At 35.0% G+C, this 18,875-nt stretch overlaps 1 protein-coding gene across 9 annotated transcripts in view; it reads right to left on the bottom strand.

The window, feature by feature from the left end:
* LOC120424315 (glutamate-gated chloride channel) overlaps positions 1–17,190 on the bottom strand; it is a 365,994-nt gene extending 348,804 nt beyond the window's left edge. For 4 of the 9 annotated variants that reach the window (XM_052711130.1, XM_052711131.1, XM_052711132.1 and 1 more), the window contains exons 1-3: positions 15,807–17,181; positions 10,086–10,317; positions 9,566–10,015 (exon numbers count right to left, since the gene is read on the bottom strand). The gene's annotated coding sequence lies outside the window, so the exon portion shown is untranslated. Of the gene's footprint in view, positions 1–9,565; positions 10,318–15,806 lie in introns of those variants that run through there. The other 5 variants (XM_052711128.1, XM_052711125.1, XM_052711127.1 and 2 more) reach the window with 5 other exon arrangements.
* Between the last annotated feature and the right edge of the window lie 1,685 nt (positions 17,191–18,875).

Here is an 18,875-nt window from a genome sequence, read left to right as displayed (position 1 = left end):
AAAACAAACAAACCCTGTTCCCATGACATTTGCTGTACTTTTTTAATCGAGCCTAAGCTCTCTTTTCTTTAAACTATTTTTTTCAGCGCAGTTTATTTTTTATTTTTGACATAATTTAAGAATTTATATGCTAAATATATCTCAAAACAAACCTGCTATTTTAATTTTGAAAATTATAATAAACATGCCAGAAACGCAGCGCAGCGGATATCAAACGAAAACGACGACGACGACAAAAGTCCAAGCAGAGAAACAGCGCGCGCTTGTAGGTAAACAAGCAGGCAGGCAGGCGAGCAAGCTCGTGAGAGAGTTTGAACCTGAGAGAGAGCACGTGCGTGTACGAATTGGAAATAAACATCGTTGTTAGGTAGCCCCTTACAGCTGGCCGCGCAAAAAGGGTCAGTTTTGGGCGCTAATAACTTCGCGGGAAAAAATCCTAAAAATATGCTGTCTTCAGGAAAGTTGTTCTAAATTTAATGAAGGTTCTACATTTGAGAAATGGAAAAAATCGGATAATTATGGCGCCTTCCACAGGTAAAAAAGTAAAACAGTTGCTTTTCTCCATACATTTTGACGATTTTTCCCATACAAACTTCAAGCGATTGGAGGGAGGGGTTCCCGTGGTCAGAATGAGCTCAAATTTGGAATTTAGCCTAGTGATGGGTCAATCTTTGATTTCAGGGGGTAGCCCCAAAAAAGTCCGGATTTGGACCACCCTATTGTAGGTATGGATATGGACTACACTGAAAAAAAAAGATACACGGTAAAAAAAATTTGGTGATTTTTAATTTCACTTTTTGTCACTAAAACTTGATTTGCAAAAAACACTATTTTTATTTTTTTTTTTTTATATGTTTAAGAGGACATCAAATGCCAACTTTTCAGAAATTTCCAGAATGGGCAAAACATCTTTGACCAAGTTATGATTTTTTGAATCAATACTGATTTTTAAAAAAATCGCATTGGTCGCAAAAATTTTTCAACTTCATTTTTCGATGTAAAATCGAATTTGCAATCAAAAAGTACTTTGAAATTTTTTGATAAAGTGCACCGTTTCCAAGTTATAACCATTTTTAGGTAACTTTTTTGAAAATGGTCGCAGTTTTTAATTTTTTAAAAATAGTGCCCATGTTTGCTCACTATTGAAAAAAATATTTTTGAAAAGCTGAGAAAATTCTCTATATTTTGCTTTATTGAACTTTGTTGATACGACTCTTAGTTGCTGAGATATAGCCATGCAAAGGTTAAAAAACAGAAAAATTGATGTTTTCTAAGTCTCACCACAACAACCGTGTAAATTTTCCGTGTAACTAACAAACGAACCCCCTCCCCCTCTTCCCGCCCCTTCAACAACACAAGATAAGATGCCATAATGCATACTTTCCGGATGCACTTATCATCGGCATGATGCATGTAAATTTTTGAAACCAGATCCGAAGCGAATTGTCAAGAGGAGGAATATCCTGAGGGGAAATCAGCGTCCGGAGATCAATGCCTGTTTGTATGAAAGTAGAAAATCTCATTTATTTTCTCGTTGTCCCAAACAAAGACGTATCGAGTGTCACTGAAGTTGGAAATTTTGATTGTAATGCCAAGGGTCAAAATCGTATCGATGAACAAAGGATTTTCGATCTACGATAGATGACACCCGAGTGAATAGAAAAGTTTTCCAATTACTCGCCAAAAAGGGAAAATTTTATAATTACTGTCAAACAAGGAGGACCCACTGTAACAAATTGATGACTATCGACCGACAATAAATATTCCAAAATTTTCCTCACTCCCAACGGGAAAACGGTCCTCCCTTTGTGCGCTGAAGACCGCAATCCAGAAGGTGGCCCCTATTATGTAAATGTGGTGGGTGGCCAGGACCGCATCTTCTCAACCGCAAGGACCTCCTGACACTTCCTGCTAGCTTCCTGTCTTTTGTCTGACGATTTCCTTTGGAATTGTCGTTCCTGTTGTTGCTTCCAGGTGGTTCGACTTTTCTTACTTTCCAAGACTGGTACACTCAATTGCGTTTGAAAAAAAAAATGAATTTCTCACAGAAAGACGAATAAAACTTGCCATTCGTCAAATTTGGTTTAAGTTGGAAAAAATAAAATCTATTTTATTCAACTGAAATCTTTACAGTAACCTGACTGTAAATTTCCAGGAGTGCAAACGACTCCACATTTTTTTCGTTCGCACCTTGAACTTGTCTGCCCCGTCTTGGCTATTAGGTTACAGCGCACGAAAGTTCGTCGGCCGTGTCTGCCCGTGCCCCCGCAGTCAAATGAATGGAATTTGACTACTGTTTACGCGAATGCGAGCAAACCAAATTTGCCTGGACAGGTGAGTGTGTTTCGGTGTATGTTACCTTTTTTTCTTCTTATACTTCATTTTGTTTACGAGAAACATGACAAGAAGAACAAAATGGAGTATAATAGACTTTCTGTCGGGTAAGTGGATTGTATTCCCTAGGAGAAATAGTAACACTGTCTGCAAAAAGGTGGGGGTTCTAGTTCGTGACATGGTTTCAAATTGCTTCAGAGAAGGCCAGATGTGCAGTTGAACTAAAAAAAAATCGTTTGTGCGCAATAGATTTTGTAGTGAATGTTAAAAAAACTGGAGTGAATGTGAGATTGAATGCGAAAAACAATAATTTTAGAATGTGACCTGCCTATTTCTTGTATCATTATTGAAAAAATAACTAAAATATCTACTTAGGGCAAATTTTCGTATGATTGGAAGGATAAGGACTCGGTCTTAAACCCATCTATTTTGAAAATTTTCACTGCTTCACAAATAATTTTGCATTTTTTTTTATTTGTAAAAACTTGCTTGCTCACTTCCCAATGAGCAATTCTCTGAGATTTCGGTCATTCGATTTTTTTGTATTTTTTCATCTAGCTGAAACTTGTTTGGTGCCTTCAGTATGCCCAAAGAAGCCATTTTGCATCATTAGTTCGTTCATATAATTTTCCATACAAATTTGACAGCTATTCATAAAAAAATGATATGTGAAAATTCAAAAATCTGTATCTTTTGAAGGAATTTTTTGATCGATTTGGTGTATTCGGCAAAGTTGTAGGTATGTATATGGACAACACTGAAAAAAATGATACACGGTAATTTTTTTTTGTAATTTTTAATTTCATTTTTTGTCACCAAAACTTGATTTGCAAAAAAACACTATTTCTATTTTTTTATTTTTTGATATGTTTTAGGGGACATCAAATCCCAACTTTTCAGAAGTTTCCAGGTTGTGCAAAAAATCTTTGAGCGAGTTATGAATTTTTGAATCAATGCTGATTTTTTTAAAAAATCGAAATATCGGTCGCAAAAAATTTCAAATTTGCAATCAAAAAGTACTCTAGTGAAATTTTGATAAAGTGGACCGTTTTCAAGTTAAAGCCATTTTTAATTACCTTTTTGAAAACAGTCGCAGTTTTTCATTATTTTAAATTAGTGCACATGTTTGCCCACCTTTGAAGAAAATATTTTTGAAAAGCTGAGAAAATTCTCTATATTTTGCTTTATTGAACTTTGTTTTTACGACCCTTAGTTGCTGAGATATTGCCATGCAGAGGTTTAAAAACAGGAAAATTGATGTTTTCTAAGTCTCACCCAAACGACCCACCATTTTCTAACGTCGATATCTCAGCAACTAATGGTTGGAAATTTGCCGATCTTTTCGAAAACAATATTTAAAAAAATTTATCAAGACTAACATTTCAAAAGGGCGTATTGAATGTTAAAAATTCACTTATATCGAAAAATGAAGTAAGTACACCAATACCACTTAAGTGGACATATCTCGAGACAGGGTTGCCAGATCTTCAATGTTTTGGACTCGTTGGAAAGGTTTTTTGATAATCCAACCAACGATGGGTCAGATGATGGACCTGGACATAGTTTACATACATTTAAGTGAGATCTGGCTTCCAAAAAGTACATCAATATCACTTAAGGGGCCATATCTCGAGACAGGGTTGCCAGATCTTCAATGTTTTGGACTCGTTGGAAATGTTTTTTGATAACCTAAACAACGTTGGGTCGGATGGTGGATCCGGACATAGTTTACATACATTTAAGTGAGATCCGGCTTCCAAAAAGTACATCAATATCACTTAAGTGGGCATATCTCGAGACAGGGTTGCCAGATCTTCAATTTTTTAGGCTCGTTGGAAAGATCTTCTGATAACCTAACCAACGATGGGTCGGATGATGGACCCAGACATAGTTTACATACATTTAAGTGAGATCCGGATATATGTGAAAACACATTTTTAAACATAACTAAACCACCCTAAACCAAGTCGAATGCAACAGGTTCGGGTTAAATCGGTTCAGCCAGTGCCGAGAAACATGAGCTAGTTTGTTGGTCACATACATACATACACACACATACACACACACATACACACACACATACACACACACACACATACACACAGACATTTGTTCAGTTTTCGATTCTGAGTCGATATGTATACATGAAGGTGGGTCTACGACGTTTTTTTGCAAAGTTCATTTTTAGAGCAGGATTATAGCCTTACCTCAGTGAGGAAAGCAAAAGACCGATTCCGAAAAGAACTGATCTGCTGAAACGTAGAACTTTTCAGCACTGGTATTGAAAGGTATGAGTTTTCCATTTTGTCATTTTAGATAGAGAAAAGTAGGCCGTTTCGTCGCTCAAGAATGACAGGAAAAGTAAGTAGTTTCACGACATAATTGAAAAATTTGTGTTTAAGTATTCCACAGTTTTCTATAAAACAAATCCTAGCCGTGGAAATCAGTTTGTCTTCTTAATTTACTTATTTAGCTAATAACCCGTAATATATTATTTTGAAAATGTAGACCAGTAGGTAATCTCAGCTTTGTCTACAAGTACCAGACGAAACCATACTTTGTCCCGTTTTCTTTGTTTCGAATCGCAGCTTTCAACAAAGTGACCCAAAAGGAAAACATTTTTCCACATTTGTATGGCTTGTTTTTTCCAGTTTCAGCACCTTCGTGGCCAGTCTGGTCCCATTTGGTGGTTGTTTTCACCCCGAGATTACACCCACAATTGGAGCCAAAACCTACGATTAACCATAATTGAAGATATTATCTGTCCGAATGTTGTTGTCCTCACCAAAAAAAAAGTTGACGACGGTCTGTCGAGTCTTCGGCGCATTTGTGGTTGGTATATTTCTTGGAAGAAAGCGCTTCAGTCTGCCTTATGATTATGAATGGTTTTTTTTTTCGGAGGAGTCCGGTATAATCAAACCGAGAATTGGATTATACAGCGAATGAAAGCCAGCTAATCAAGTTTTCCTTACGATGGCCGTTTGTGGCGTGTAGGAATTTCAAGAGCAGCTGGCGAGCTGATTATAATTTGCCACGTGTGACATTGACAGCAGATGGGTTATTGAGGAGGAAATGTTTCATTTTAAGAGAGCCGAAATATATCGTTATGAATACTTCAGACAACAGTCAAAGGCCAAGGTTAGGGGCTGAGTTCAAAATGTTATCTTTTTCAAAAAATAACTATCATTTCTATCACATGATAAAATTAAACACCACTTTTCATTGTCTTTACCAATCGAATACAATCTTGATCCGGTGCCAGCTACTGAAATGGAGGTCAACTGTAAATTTTCACAAGAATCATTCTCATTCTCAACTTTCGTTACTTTGGCGGCATCGTCGGCGTGTGCATATATATGTTTTAAATTAGCCAGTCAGCCTAACCTAAATCTGCAGTCGCTCTAGCCGCAGCTAGTAGTAGTCACACATTCTAAACTATCCGTTCGTACACCGCAGCAGATATCTAGTGCCAACTCATGCAGGATAATGATCTGTTTTTCTTGGCAGAGAGTAACCCCACAGTGTCTAAAGTTTCGTGATTGAGGTGGGAGAGAGGTGATAGGAAGGAGAAATTTGCCAGTTTCCCCCCACCCCAGTGTCACACCGGATTAGAAAGGGTGAGCAGTATCAATTATTCACTCAGGCTTAATTATGCTTTGAATAATTGATTTCCATCTTGGTTGAAATGCGAGGACGACGCCACGAAATGGACAAATCCGGTTTAGGGATTAGGGGAGTGTAGCATGAATGGATTTTGTAGAGTTGTGAAGGATTTAGGCGCTCGATGAACTCGAATGTATTGTGAGGAATTTGCTATTTTTATTAGTATTATTTAAAAATGGGTAATTTTGAGTGTGTATTTTTTTTTTTAATCATTTTCAATATACATGTAAATCGGCAAAAAATTCAGAGGTTGGTTTGAGCACACGCTTAAACTTTTTTTTAAATCTGTTTTTCCAGGGCATTAAAATATACATTTTCATCTATCAATAAAATAAATTTGAACATATTTGGTTGTATATTTGCCGAGATATAGCTATTTGAAGTTAGCAGATTCAAAAAACGGGTGCAACGATATCTCAACACTGCTTTGACCAAATCGGCTCAAAATTTTGGTTAAGACTCATTATACCGATCCCGTGTACATGACGAAGGCCGTTTTTTAAAAAGTTTATTGAAAAAAGAAATAAAAATATTTTTGTGTTTTTAAATAAAAATTCGTTCTTTTTTGATTTTATATTTAAAATAAAAAACATAATTCAAAATCGGGCCTAGTCATGCACACGGAATATGTCTTGAGAGTCTTCACCACAAATTTCAGGCAATTTGGTCTATCGCATCTCGAGATATCGTGGCACCCAGAAATCAACTCGGTGTTCCGAGAGAAACGCTCACAAAGTTTGACAGTCCGCTTTACACATGGCAAAAGTTTAAAGTTAAATCGTCTTCTACTCACTTAAATCATGACATATCTCCATGAAACTTTCAGGAGTGATTGGAATTCATATTTCTAAAGGATTTAATAAATATTAGAAATTATGCAATATTGAGATTTTCTACATGTATGCAACCCCTTAATAAATCCCTTGGTATGACATCGATTAATTATGTATTATTAGTCTTTTGACTACAATAATAATATTTAGTCATTTTTTTTAAATAAAAGTCGCAATTTATTTATTTATTTTTTTAAATAGTTCAGGAAATTTCACATTGGTTTCGATTTTAGCATTAAAAATATAATCAATGATTTCAATACATAATTGAATGTCAATTGAGGGTCAATTTTATAGAATTTTGAAAAAGTCTTTTTTTTTATTTTCATTCTTTGCAAGGCCTTATCTCAGCAAGCAAAGTTAGGATCAAAAACTAACTTAATCCACCTATGTGGTTTGTGCCTTCCTCACTTTTTAACCAAAATTTAGTGATATGATGGTTTGGACACAAATTCCATTTATTTCTCAATAAAAAAAACACAAATGTCACTTAAGCAGTCATAACTTGAGACTCGGTTTGCCAAATCTTCAATGTTCTGGCCTCATGTGATAGGCTCATAACCTAACCAACGATGGGTCGGATGATGGATCCGGACAAAGCTTAGGCATTTAAAAAAGTACAAAAATATCACTTAAGTAGTCATATCTCGAGACAAGGTTGCCAGATCTTCAATGTTTTGGACTCATTGGAAAGGTCTTTGGATTACCTAACCAACGATGGGTCGGATGATAGATCCGGACTTAGTTTTCATATAGATAAGTGAGATCCGGCATCAAAATTCCAGCACCCGATTCGCCACTCTGACACGCACATACATACACACAAACACACACACAGCCATTGGTTCAGTTTTCGATTCTGAGTCGATAGGTATACATGAATATAGGTCTACGAGCTGTTTTTCAAAAGTTCATTTTTCGAGCAGGATTATAGCCTTACCTCAGTGAGGAAGGCACAATGGTAAAAAAAATCACATTGTTTAAAATTTCCATAGAGTTTAAAATTTATGTTTTTTTTAAATTGGACAGTAATGAACAAAACTTTTAGAATAAAAAAAAACAATTTTGTTAAACATATAATTTAACCTAAAAACGACTCTAAAAAAATAACCAAAAAAACGGTTTAACTGTTCGATATTTTTTTTCCGTTTAAGTGAATTTTCGATACCTTCCAGAAAACATTATTTTTCAAAAAATCATATGGCCGTTGCAAATATTTTTTGAAGTTTATGTCCCTCGGCTCTGACCAAAGTCAAGGGGGGGCCTAGGTTTCAACATTTGGATGAAAAAAGTGTTTTAAAATGCATTTTACAGGCGTACAGTTGCTTTGCAATCATTAGTTTTGAGAATATCGAGGTATTGACGGGTTTTTTTTCGCAGAAACAAACTTTTTGTGGGACTGTACACAGAAAAAAATCAATTCCCGTAATCGTGAATTAAGTACACGAATGTGAGATCCATGAAGGAATTTATTCATGAGTATGGTGCATTTGCACCATAAACGTGAATATATTCCTTCGTGGTTCTCATAATCGTGAACTGACTTCACGGTTTCGAGAATTGATTTTTTTCTGTGTACATTGGCATTTCATGAAAATTTAAAATGTTTGCAAAGGAGTTCAAACATGCTTAATATTATTATAAACGCGGGTAAATGCATTTTAACTGGTTTTCAGTTGATTTAACTTAAATTTTCATTAAAATTTTGAAATTTTTCGAAAAAAAATATTTTTTTGCCCCCTGATTATTTAGACCAATTTGAAAGGGGGGAGGGCTAACTTGGCCAAAAAAATTGTTAGTCATACCATATAGCTAATGATTTTACACGGTATAAAAATTAAAATTTCATGGCATGCCATTTTCAAAATATTCAAACTTCACGGAAATTTTACGGTACTATAAAATCTGCTTAAAATTCACTCAAAAATGGAAGTTTGTAAAAATAGAGTTTTGGCTATTAAAAAGTATTTAGAAAAAGTGGATAACTTTATTAGAGTGTAGCTATTTTTTTCGATGACATCGAATCGAGTTACAGATTTTCGAATGATTTCATAGCTCTTTTCTATGGACAGCCTCGAAATTGATACGGAGACTTGTAGAACATAAGTTTCATACAAATCATGAAATACAATGAAAAGTCGATATGTTACATTCTAGGGAATTGATCAATAATGCAAATGCAAAATCTACTCCCAGCAAAGTTTTAATTTTTACTATATCATCAAAGAACAATTAAAGGCATTTTTTAATGCTTTATTTTGTATCCAAGCAGCAAACAAAAAATAGAGTAACAATAACATTACACGTTGTGTTTGGTAGACCACTCTATGAAGTTTGGTTGAATTTGGTAGCCGGAGTCACGAGTTATTACAAATGTTTACGATTGTCGAAATCCCTTTGTTCAATATTAAAACTTCTTTCATATTGCATAGTGACATTCACGGAGTTTTTTTCGGTTCTTATATCGAATATCTCAGGAATTAAATCGAATTTTGGGGATCTATAAAGGTCAAAAGTTGAGGCATTGTGAACAGCACAAAGTGGCTTTCTTAACTCAATTTGGCTCAAAAGGAACGCGCGACAAGATTGCCCGACAGCGACGAATTAAAAACAGTTATTTTTCAACCCAACAAACACTCAATAAATGCTCAACTGAAAACCCCTCCCTCCACCCGTTTTGCATGTAATCCGACATGGAAGATTACGCCGGCTGGCCGGACTAAAGTAGGACTTACATTTATCACCTGGAACTAATCCAATTGTTCCAGCGCCGCGTATCAGCACCCGTGTGGACAGCGACGACAGCAGTTGTTGCGTACACCCGATATTGTCGATTTGCAATCAAAATTGTCCGGTTGGCGTTTCAACTCGTTTCAATTAGCGCGATCACTTGATCTTCCTTTTGACACTTTGCTTCTCCACTCTCTGCTGCTGCTGCTGCTCCTCTCTGCCAAATTTTCACGATGCGGAGTTTTTTTTACACTTTTTTTCCTTTTTTATTGCGAAAATTTTCACACGCTCTCGTTTCTTTTTTCTGCTTTTCTTCTTTTCCGCTGACAAGCTGGCACTGTCACTTACACTTGCGAATTACTCACGCGAGAAATAATAAGATTTATCTTTTCTCTCTTTTTCCTTCAGCTTGTCTAACTTTTCACAGGTTGTCTCTTTTTTTTCTCTGCGACTAACTACAGTTACCAACAAGCTGTGATTAGTTCTTCTTGATGCTCTTACTCTGTCGTACTCTCGTTTACTAACCTGCAGAAAAAAAAACATAAATATTTCAGAGGTTCTTGTTAAAATTTCGGACTGCCTCACTGTTGTGTCACGACACCAACACGACCGAACGGGCGTAAGCTTCTTTGTGTGGGTTTCACGCTGTTTCACTCTCAGTTTTTTTGCTCGTTATTGCGAATCTGGCATTGCGCGCGTAGAGTTTTTAATAACATTAAAAATAATACAATAATTCAGCGGCTGTAGGGTGAGACACCTTGAGAAGAGAGAGTGGCGAAGAGAAAAGTGACGAGTGGAATGGGAGGCAATTTTAACTCACGAAAAGAACACTTGTTTTAGACAGTACATGCGAAAGAAGTACAAGGTTATGCTCGAAATACCGTTTATTTTATTTCATAAAGTTAAGTTGTTTCGAAATTATAAAAGAAATCAAAATCCAAATACTCGTTTTAATAAGTAAGAAAAAATCTAGCGTTAGTTTGTTATGAGATTTTCTCAACTACACCTCCACTAAGCTATTCATTCTTTTATTGATACTTAAAAGATGAGCTGCGACAAGCGCTATAAAATTTTAACTCTGTATCAAGTTATCTCATTAGCATGGTATGGGACAGCAAATAAAAACGTCAACTTTTTTATGATGCCCACTGCATTTTCGGGACTATCAACTGAATTCAATAAAATTCAAAACAAGGCATAGTTAAACAGAAATAAAAGTTTTGGTCGAATCAAAGAGACTTCAAAATGTGTTTCAAATGGATTTTTTTTCTGATTTATACAAAAAAAACTACTATCTTGAGTCAAGGCTTATAGAAATCATGTTGTTTACAATCATACTTTTTAACAATCGTAAATTTTTTGCCGTATTTTTCAAGAAGTTTCAATATGTAAATGCTAACTTCAAGCTCATTGAAATAACCAAAACTAATCGTGTATGGAAATTTTGATTCACGGTACATATCGTAAGAGTAAGAGAATGTTTTTTTTTTCGTAAAAACATTGAAATTAAAAAAAAAATCTGATTATTGGGGCCATCCATAAACATTGTTATTTATTTTTATTTATTTATTTATTTATTTTTATCGTTTGCACTTATCTACGCTCCATAAAAACAGATTTGTTTGTTAAAACAATTGTTCACAAGGGGGAAGAGAGAAGTCTGAAAATTTAAAAAAAATAATGCTCACGTGTTTAATAAACACTGTTTATAGATAACCCTAAATCTTAATGACTTAAACAATAAACCGTAAGTTGTGTGCTATCTTGTGACAACGACCATCTAGTACTTTTCGAGAAAATCGATTTTTAAAGTTTGTTGGTAAATAATTTCAAAAATATGAATGATAGAGCCAAACTTTGTGAAGCAATCGGTTCGTATACTATCGCTTAACAAACGCACGAATTTGTACTGCGTGTCACAAGTGTGCACAAAATTCCCATACAAACTAAAATATGCTCAAATTAATGGTTTAATCGACTTTATCAGTATATTTTTATAAACAAAAAGTTGCATTGCCTTTAGAAAGTATGTGTGTACATAAATTTAAGAAAAAAAAATTTTTTTCCACATTTTCCAACAACATGTATGACGTGTCACAATGGTGCACAATCATTTTGATGATAAATTGGTCTATGTCACAAGTTCGGGTTAAAGCATCTTGTAGTGTTTGTTAAGTATAGCAAAACGTTATCATTAACTCATTTTCGACCAAAATGGTCTATGTCACAAGATAGCACACAGCTGACGAAATGCTGTGGAACAAATCTCAGAAACCAAGCGAATCCGTTTGGTCAAACTTTCTTAGAATAAATCCATGGAGGCGCATGGTATCTTAGTATGATTCCATAGCATTTACACTCAAACCCCGATGGTTTGACACCAACTGTTGTCAAACAAACGGGGTCACTTTTTAGTTTGACACCCCTTTTAAATGGAGTTCACACACACTACCAAACGTCTGTTTTGAGAGTGTGCGTAAGTGCTGTGTAAAAAACGAAATATCTAACATGACTTTGAAACTGCTTAGCTGTGATAATTTGTTCAAAATGTTCAACTAACTTATTCCAATTTGATTTGTTTTAAATAAGTTCTGTTCAAAATGAGGTTTGTTTTCCAACCTAACTTAATTTTTTTTTTCAACCTACATAAAACAATTAACTTAATAAAATATACTTTATTTTGTGCTTTAAATTGACAAAAAAGTTTAAGAATGATTTACAGTACTATTCAGATTTTAAAAAAATACATCAAAAAGTTTCTATGGCTTTCATTACATTGCTTTACTAAGTGCAGTGTCCATAAATGGAGAACTATTTTCCACTTCCCTCCTCTTTGAAGCCTTTTTGCCTGAGGTAATCCTGCTCAAAAAATGATTTTTTTCATAAGAAGTTCGTAGACCCACCGTCGACTCTGAATCGAAAACTGAACAAATGTATGTATGTAACCAACAAACTAGCTCATGTTTCTCGGCACTGGCTGAACCGATTTGGCCCAAACCGGTTGCATTCGACTTGGTTTAGGGTCCCATAGATCGAGTTTTATACAAATTCATGTTTTGATAAGTAGTTCAAAAGTTATGCATAAAAAATAGTTTTTTCATACATCGGGATGTTAGAACAATGGACAGAAATTGGTTCAAATACCATTAAGTTACAAATCCTTGGATAGGTAAATGAAAGACCTTTCCAGTAAATCCAAAACATTGAAAATCTGTAAACCCTGTCTCAAGATATGACCACTTAAGTGATGTTTATGCTATGTTGGGATCTATCATCCGACCCATCGTTGAATAAGTAATCGAAAGACCTTTCTAACGAGTTCAAAACATTGAAGATCTGGTAACCCTGTCTTTGCTTTATTTTTCAAAGCCGGATCTCCCTTATTTGTTTGAATACGATTTCCGGATCCATCAACCGACCTTTTGTTGAGATCTTCCAAACGAGTTTGAATCTGGCAACCCTGTTTAAGATATGACGTACCAAAGAAAATTATTTCCCGATCAATGTTTGGTAGTAGTGAGGAAAGCATCAACCACATAGGTGGATTAAGCTAGTTTTCAATTTCAAATCGATTCTTTTTATATGATCTTCAAAAACTTTAGACCTCCCATCCCTAAAAAGGCTGTGGCAAATAAGTTTCATGTTTAATCATATTTATAAAGTTTTGTTAATAAAGGATGATCAAATGTTGTAAAGATGCAAATGTTAATTCCTTCCTCAACAATTTGAGATTCTTTTCAGCTTCAGATACTCGAGTTATCAAAAAAAATAAAACAAAATCATTGAATGGAATTTTGCCTTCTCAAAGCATAAAATATCAAATTTGCCAATAAAACAATCACATTTTATTTTATTCACATTCTGGAAAATGTGTCGTTAATAATTTACTGAAATTTGATGATATTATGCCATATTATTCTTATATTTTTTAAATGAAATCTGAGTAAGACTCGAATGTTACTGAAAATTCAGCTGACAAATATTTTTTAAATTTTACAAGTAAAAAATATATATGGAAATTGAAATTGCATTTTACACGTACCCAGTTGGGTGCCAAAAAAAAATGAACCCCTGCTCCAGAATCGGAAAACGGTTTTTTTGGGTTAATTTATGCATCTGTGCAAATTTTGAATGAATTTGGTTTATATAAACCCTTTGATACTCGAGCTTAGAGAGCTGGTGAAAAAAAAAATTCATACGTAAATGACTTTTCAGGATCTAGTTTCACAGCTTTGGTATGTTCTACAGAGTTGTAGAGCAGGGGTGCCCAACCTTTTGGCCCTGCGGGCCATATCTGATTTTTCTGAAGCAGTGGTGGGCCGAAACTAATATTTGATTAAGGTTGAAAAAAGTAAAAACTATATCTTGATTTTAAGAACACTCATATTTTATAATTTTTGTTTGTTTAAAATTATATTGTTATTGTTTTTGACGATTGCAATTAAAAACCTCGATATGTTTTTTTTTGAACATTCAAATTTCAATGGTCGCTGTAATTTTTTAAAGTTTAATATATAATATTATTGACATTGAAACAATTTATTCAATCGAAACTTTCGAATTTCGAATATCTTTTACAAAAAAACTTTGTTATAAAACTTTAGTCAAATATTTTGAAAAATATTTTTGAATGATTTTAAACACAGAAAATATAAAATTGTGAAAAAATATATATTAAATCATTTTCAAATCGTTATTCTACGAAATTCAAATTTTATGGACAAATGTATGTTTCCTCCCTTATTTCTTTGCTCATTTTGAGTCATTTTTTAATATTTTTATAATATGTGCAGCGATCAGTACGAATGATATGCTTTTTAAGTCTTTTTTTAAAAAAAACCTTATCACAGAAAAGTTGTTCTGGAAAAAATACATTTGGTTTCGCTTAGTTTTTTTATCCAAAAAAATGTTTAAAATAGAAAAAAACTTCTATTTGAAGTTTACACAGTTGAAACTGAAAGCAATTTATATTTAGTTTTATTTTGTACATTTTCAGATAACAATACAAGTTTATTTTCATAAATTTCTCAATTTTACGAAATGGATAATTTTGTTTTCTCGCACCATTTTTCAGTTTAAAAAGTTTGTATAACTGGTTAAAATTTGATCTCAAGCTTACTTTTTTTTAATTCAGACAATCAATTTATTTATTTTATATTTCATGAACAGCCTTTAGGGCCGGTCATAGAACTATTTTGAAAAGCCGTCGCGGGCCGGATGAAATGGCTTCTCGGGCCGGGCGTTGGGCAGGCCTGTTGTAGAGCATTAAATTGCCAATGAAAATCTCACTTTTGAGAATATTTGGATGGAAGTAGCGTACCGTGCAGACCCAACCGTAAGAAAATTGGGTTTTTTTCGTGTATTTTTTTGTCCTCCGATTTTTCGGACCGTATTTGAAGAGGCCTTACAATAAATTAGTTTTGCGTAAATTTCAGACTTTTTGAGTACCTTTCAGCTGTGTATTGAATCATAGTTAGGTGCATAGTCAAAGGTAAGGAAAAGTAAAAAAATGTACTAAAATACTAAGAAAGGGGATAGAGAGAGAAGAAAATGTTTTGAAAATATTCAATTTTTATTACTGAATCGCCTTAATTGAATAAACAACAAAATTATTGAATTAATGGCCTAAAAATAAAACTTGCCGACTTGAACAAAATTCATAACCAAATAAGAATCACAAACTGATTTTTTAAACAAATATTTCCATTAATAAATAGTATAAAATAATTTAAAAAAATGTTTACAAAATCCATAAAAGTATTACTTGTTGGACGAAATTGTATTAATATTCTGCAATGTTGGAAGTAAAGTTTCTCAAAAATTTAAGTACTTTCTGAGCATTAACAAAAAAAATATTTAAGAAAGGATCATTTATTGATCTTGACGCTTATTTATAACTGAATAGAGGTGTCCGAAATTCTTTACAGCTGTTCATCAGTGTCGGGTTTTAAAGCAAAAGCAGTCAGTTGATTAAAAAGATTTTAATTTGATTAGTAAAGTTGAGTATTCTATACGTTTTCTAAGATAAACATTCTGACTCTCACCACATTACACATTTTTTAATGATTTCAACATTCAACAGCCAAAAAAAGGAAGTAAGTGTCTGGATAACAAACTAAATATTTATATCTTATTAATGGCTACAATTTATGTTATCGTAATGACTTTTAATCGTATTATAGTCAAGTGCATCCTTATAAAGTTAAAATTAATCGAATTCATTCGATGGCAACTGCAATGTTTCACCTTCATGTAATGCAGCATTTCCCTTCCCTGCATACTGCGCCATGTGCTGTCAATGACGATTTTTTGTGTCAACCTTCACCATTCATGATTCTTTTCGCCACCGTCACCTTCACTTTGCAAATTCTCATTTTTCTTGTGCCAAGCCAAGTGTCACACACCACCGAAAGATTACGAAATTTTTAAAAGCAACAAAAAAAATAACATTACGCTATCACTCGTGTTGGCCCCTCGACAAAAAGAAGAACTTTTCACCACTGTTTCGAAATTTGTGTTGCGAGCGTATTGGTGCACTTTTATTCTTTATGCATTTTCTTTTTTCAATTTTAGTAATTTTTTACACGGGTTTCCCCCCTTTATGAGCGTGAGAGGGAGAGAGAGCGAGTATGTCTTTGTTGCCTCCTCGCTCAATTTCCTTTTGCGATCTTCTTCGTCCTCGTGAAATTTTGATTAGATTTTTTCCTCCAACTTCGTTCTTTTTCCGATCTCACCTCTGCAAACGCTTTTCCTCTGCAGCACACTTTCCTTATCTCCTGGGAAATATTCAAACTTTTTCTCCACCGCGTGCCGATGACGACGACGACCGTAACGATTATTTGCACCTCCTTACTGTTTTGACTTCCTTGAGGGGTTCCGTAACGTGTGAAAATGAGAGGAAATTCCGAGACTTTTCCCACTTTCTCACTCACTCAGCACTTTTCGGTTAGTTTTTCTTTTTTTTTTTTGTTTCGCAATTGCAAGCGGGCTCGTCCACAAAAGTATCACCTTAAGAAGGCAAATTGAATTGGAAAAACTTTTTGGTTTTCTTCCAGTTTTCCGGCAGCAATTTTCCTGCTGGAGATTCAAATTACCGGAAATTTTTCGTCCACCTCGGAACGACAGGATCGTTTTCGTACACGTAACCGATTCCGAGTCGGAATTTTCACCTGTTTCACTTTTTTTCTTCGTTTTCTACAGTAATGACACCAACAAAACTTTTCCTCCCTCTTCCGTGGTGTCGTGGCAATCCTTTTGGTCCTCGGAAAAACTTAAACTGGCCAAGTTTGGCAATTCATTCCTTCCTGATCACCTTAGAACGAACAAAAAGAAAACTCGTCAGTAAAAACGCTACGACGATTTCTAATCCTTTCTCGGAAAAATTCACACTCTCACACACAGGCGCCACAGGCCGCGTGGCCACCCCACGAGGACACTTCCCCCCTTCCACGCACCACCCCCAAAAAGCTACTACGGACACATACGCACACAAACACACACGAGCACGCGACGATGCAACCGCGCCACCACCAGTCGCTAGCACCACCAGAGCAGAAGTGAAATGGGGCGCCCCAGTGTGGTGTGTTGTTTTTCCCGTGAAAATCCGCAGCGAACTGAGTTTCCGTCCCGAGCGACGGTTGGGGTAAAGGTCCGCGGCTTCGGCGTTCGTTCGTTCGTTCTCATGCGGTGTGCACGGTGCTGCGAGAGCGAGGGTGATTCGGTGACTGGCCGCACGGAGGAGCCACTGAGCAAGGAAGAGAGATTTAAACTGAGAGAAAGCTTGTATGCAGGGTTGCCAGACAGTTCACAGACAATTTGATATTTGAGTTGTTCAACAGAGTTATCCACTTGATTCAACCACAAAAACGTTTTGGCTCGTTCACCACCTTGTGTAAAAACATGCAACGGTTTTATCGAGAATAACTAACCGTTTGAGGCGCTGTCGTCGAAGAGGAGATTTGACAACTCTATCGTGCTGCTCTCAAGTGTAAACAACAACATTAAAAAGCACGTTATTGGGCGTATTCTCATTCACATCGAAAGTTTCATGTCTCTTTTCGTCGAGAAAATTGATGTGTAGATCAAGAATAGTTTTGATTTGTTGAAAGCAGCGATGGAAGAATCATCATCAAAAGAAAATCTGTTGACGCTCATCAAGAGAAAAAATCACTACAGAACATGGCTCTCCTCTCTCGCGCACGAAAGATCGGTAAAAGGAAACTCAAAAAGTCATCATCTTAATAATTATTATTCGGCAGAACATCTTTTTTATTACCACACTTGCAAGTGTAACGTCACACGTTGAAAAATGATCTGTCACTTTTTGTAGATGGGCAATGTGTGTAAACAAAACGAAATAAATATTTTTTAGCGGTGCTAACAAGGAAAATCACCAAAAATCTTCAACGGATTGATTTTTTTTTTCGAGATGTTCGGGAGCGATTTTCTTTTGCGTAATACGACTCATATCTGTTTCGCGTGTGAAGAAAGTTCTCAAGCGAAATAGATTTTTTTTTTGAATTTATTCCATCCTTGGTTGAAAGCAATTATGTTGAGTGCCGCTTCAGATCATTCTTAGTTAATTTCAGAGCAAAAAATCTAATTTATTTAAACAAAATTAGCATCATCAAAATCAAGTTGGTGAGAATCAGAATGCGGCTCCAGCAAAAGCTGTGGTGCACTGCAGTCTACATTCAGGCTTATTCTTGCAAGTGGCAATAAACGACGAGATGGCGTTAGTGTATCACCCACCATGTTTTACACACGATTTTCAAATTATTTTGTTCTAGCTGCTACGTCTATTTTCTGTCTTTCATTTGGTTATCAAAATTTTCAACAGTGACTTTCAATTTGATGAACGTGTTTCGCAGAGGATATATAGCATAAAGTTACTGAAATAAGCTACTAAACCGGCTATGTTTTTTTTATAAAGCAAAAGTAAAAACAAATCATTTGCTTCCAAAAACTTTTTGTTTTGTTAAAAAAAATCAGTAGGATTTGTTAACTATAAGTCTCATTTAGGCCAAGTTTTAACCCCTTGAGACGCCTATTTTAATTGCAAACGGAATTCTTGAAGTTCTTTCAAAGATTTTTGTCCAATTTTTGAAAAAAAATCCCGGGAACTTAAAAGAATTTAATTCAACAAAATTTACTGTTCATATTGAACTAAGCAAATCTTAGGATAATTTCATGTCAATAGTTATTTTAGATTAGGCTGTACAAATATTTTTAAAAGTCAATCCCCTCTCCCTCCCTCCCTCCGCTCCATCTACACGCCGAAAAATCAGGGGGCATAAAATTTTTTTTTCCAACAAA

Source organism: Culex pipiens, chromosome 3 (assembly GCF_016801865.2).
Source record: "Culex pipiens pallens isolate TS chromosome 3, TS_CPP_V2, whole genome shotgun sequence".
In the NCBI taxonomy this organism is placed as follows: domain Eukaryota; kingdom Metazoa; phylum Arthropoda; class Insecta; order Diptera; family Culicidae; genus Culex; species Culex pipiens.
This window is presented reverse-complemented; position numbering and strand designations above follow the sequence as displayed.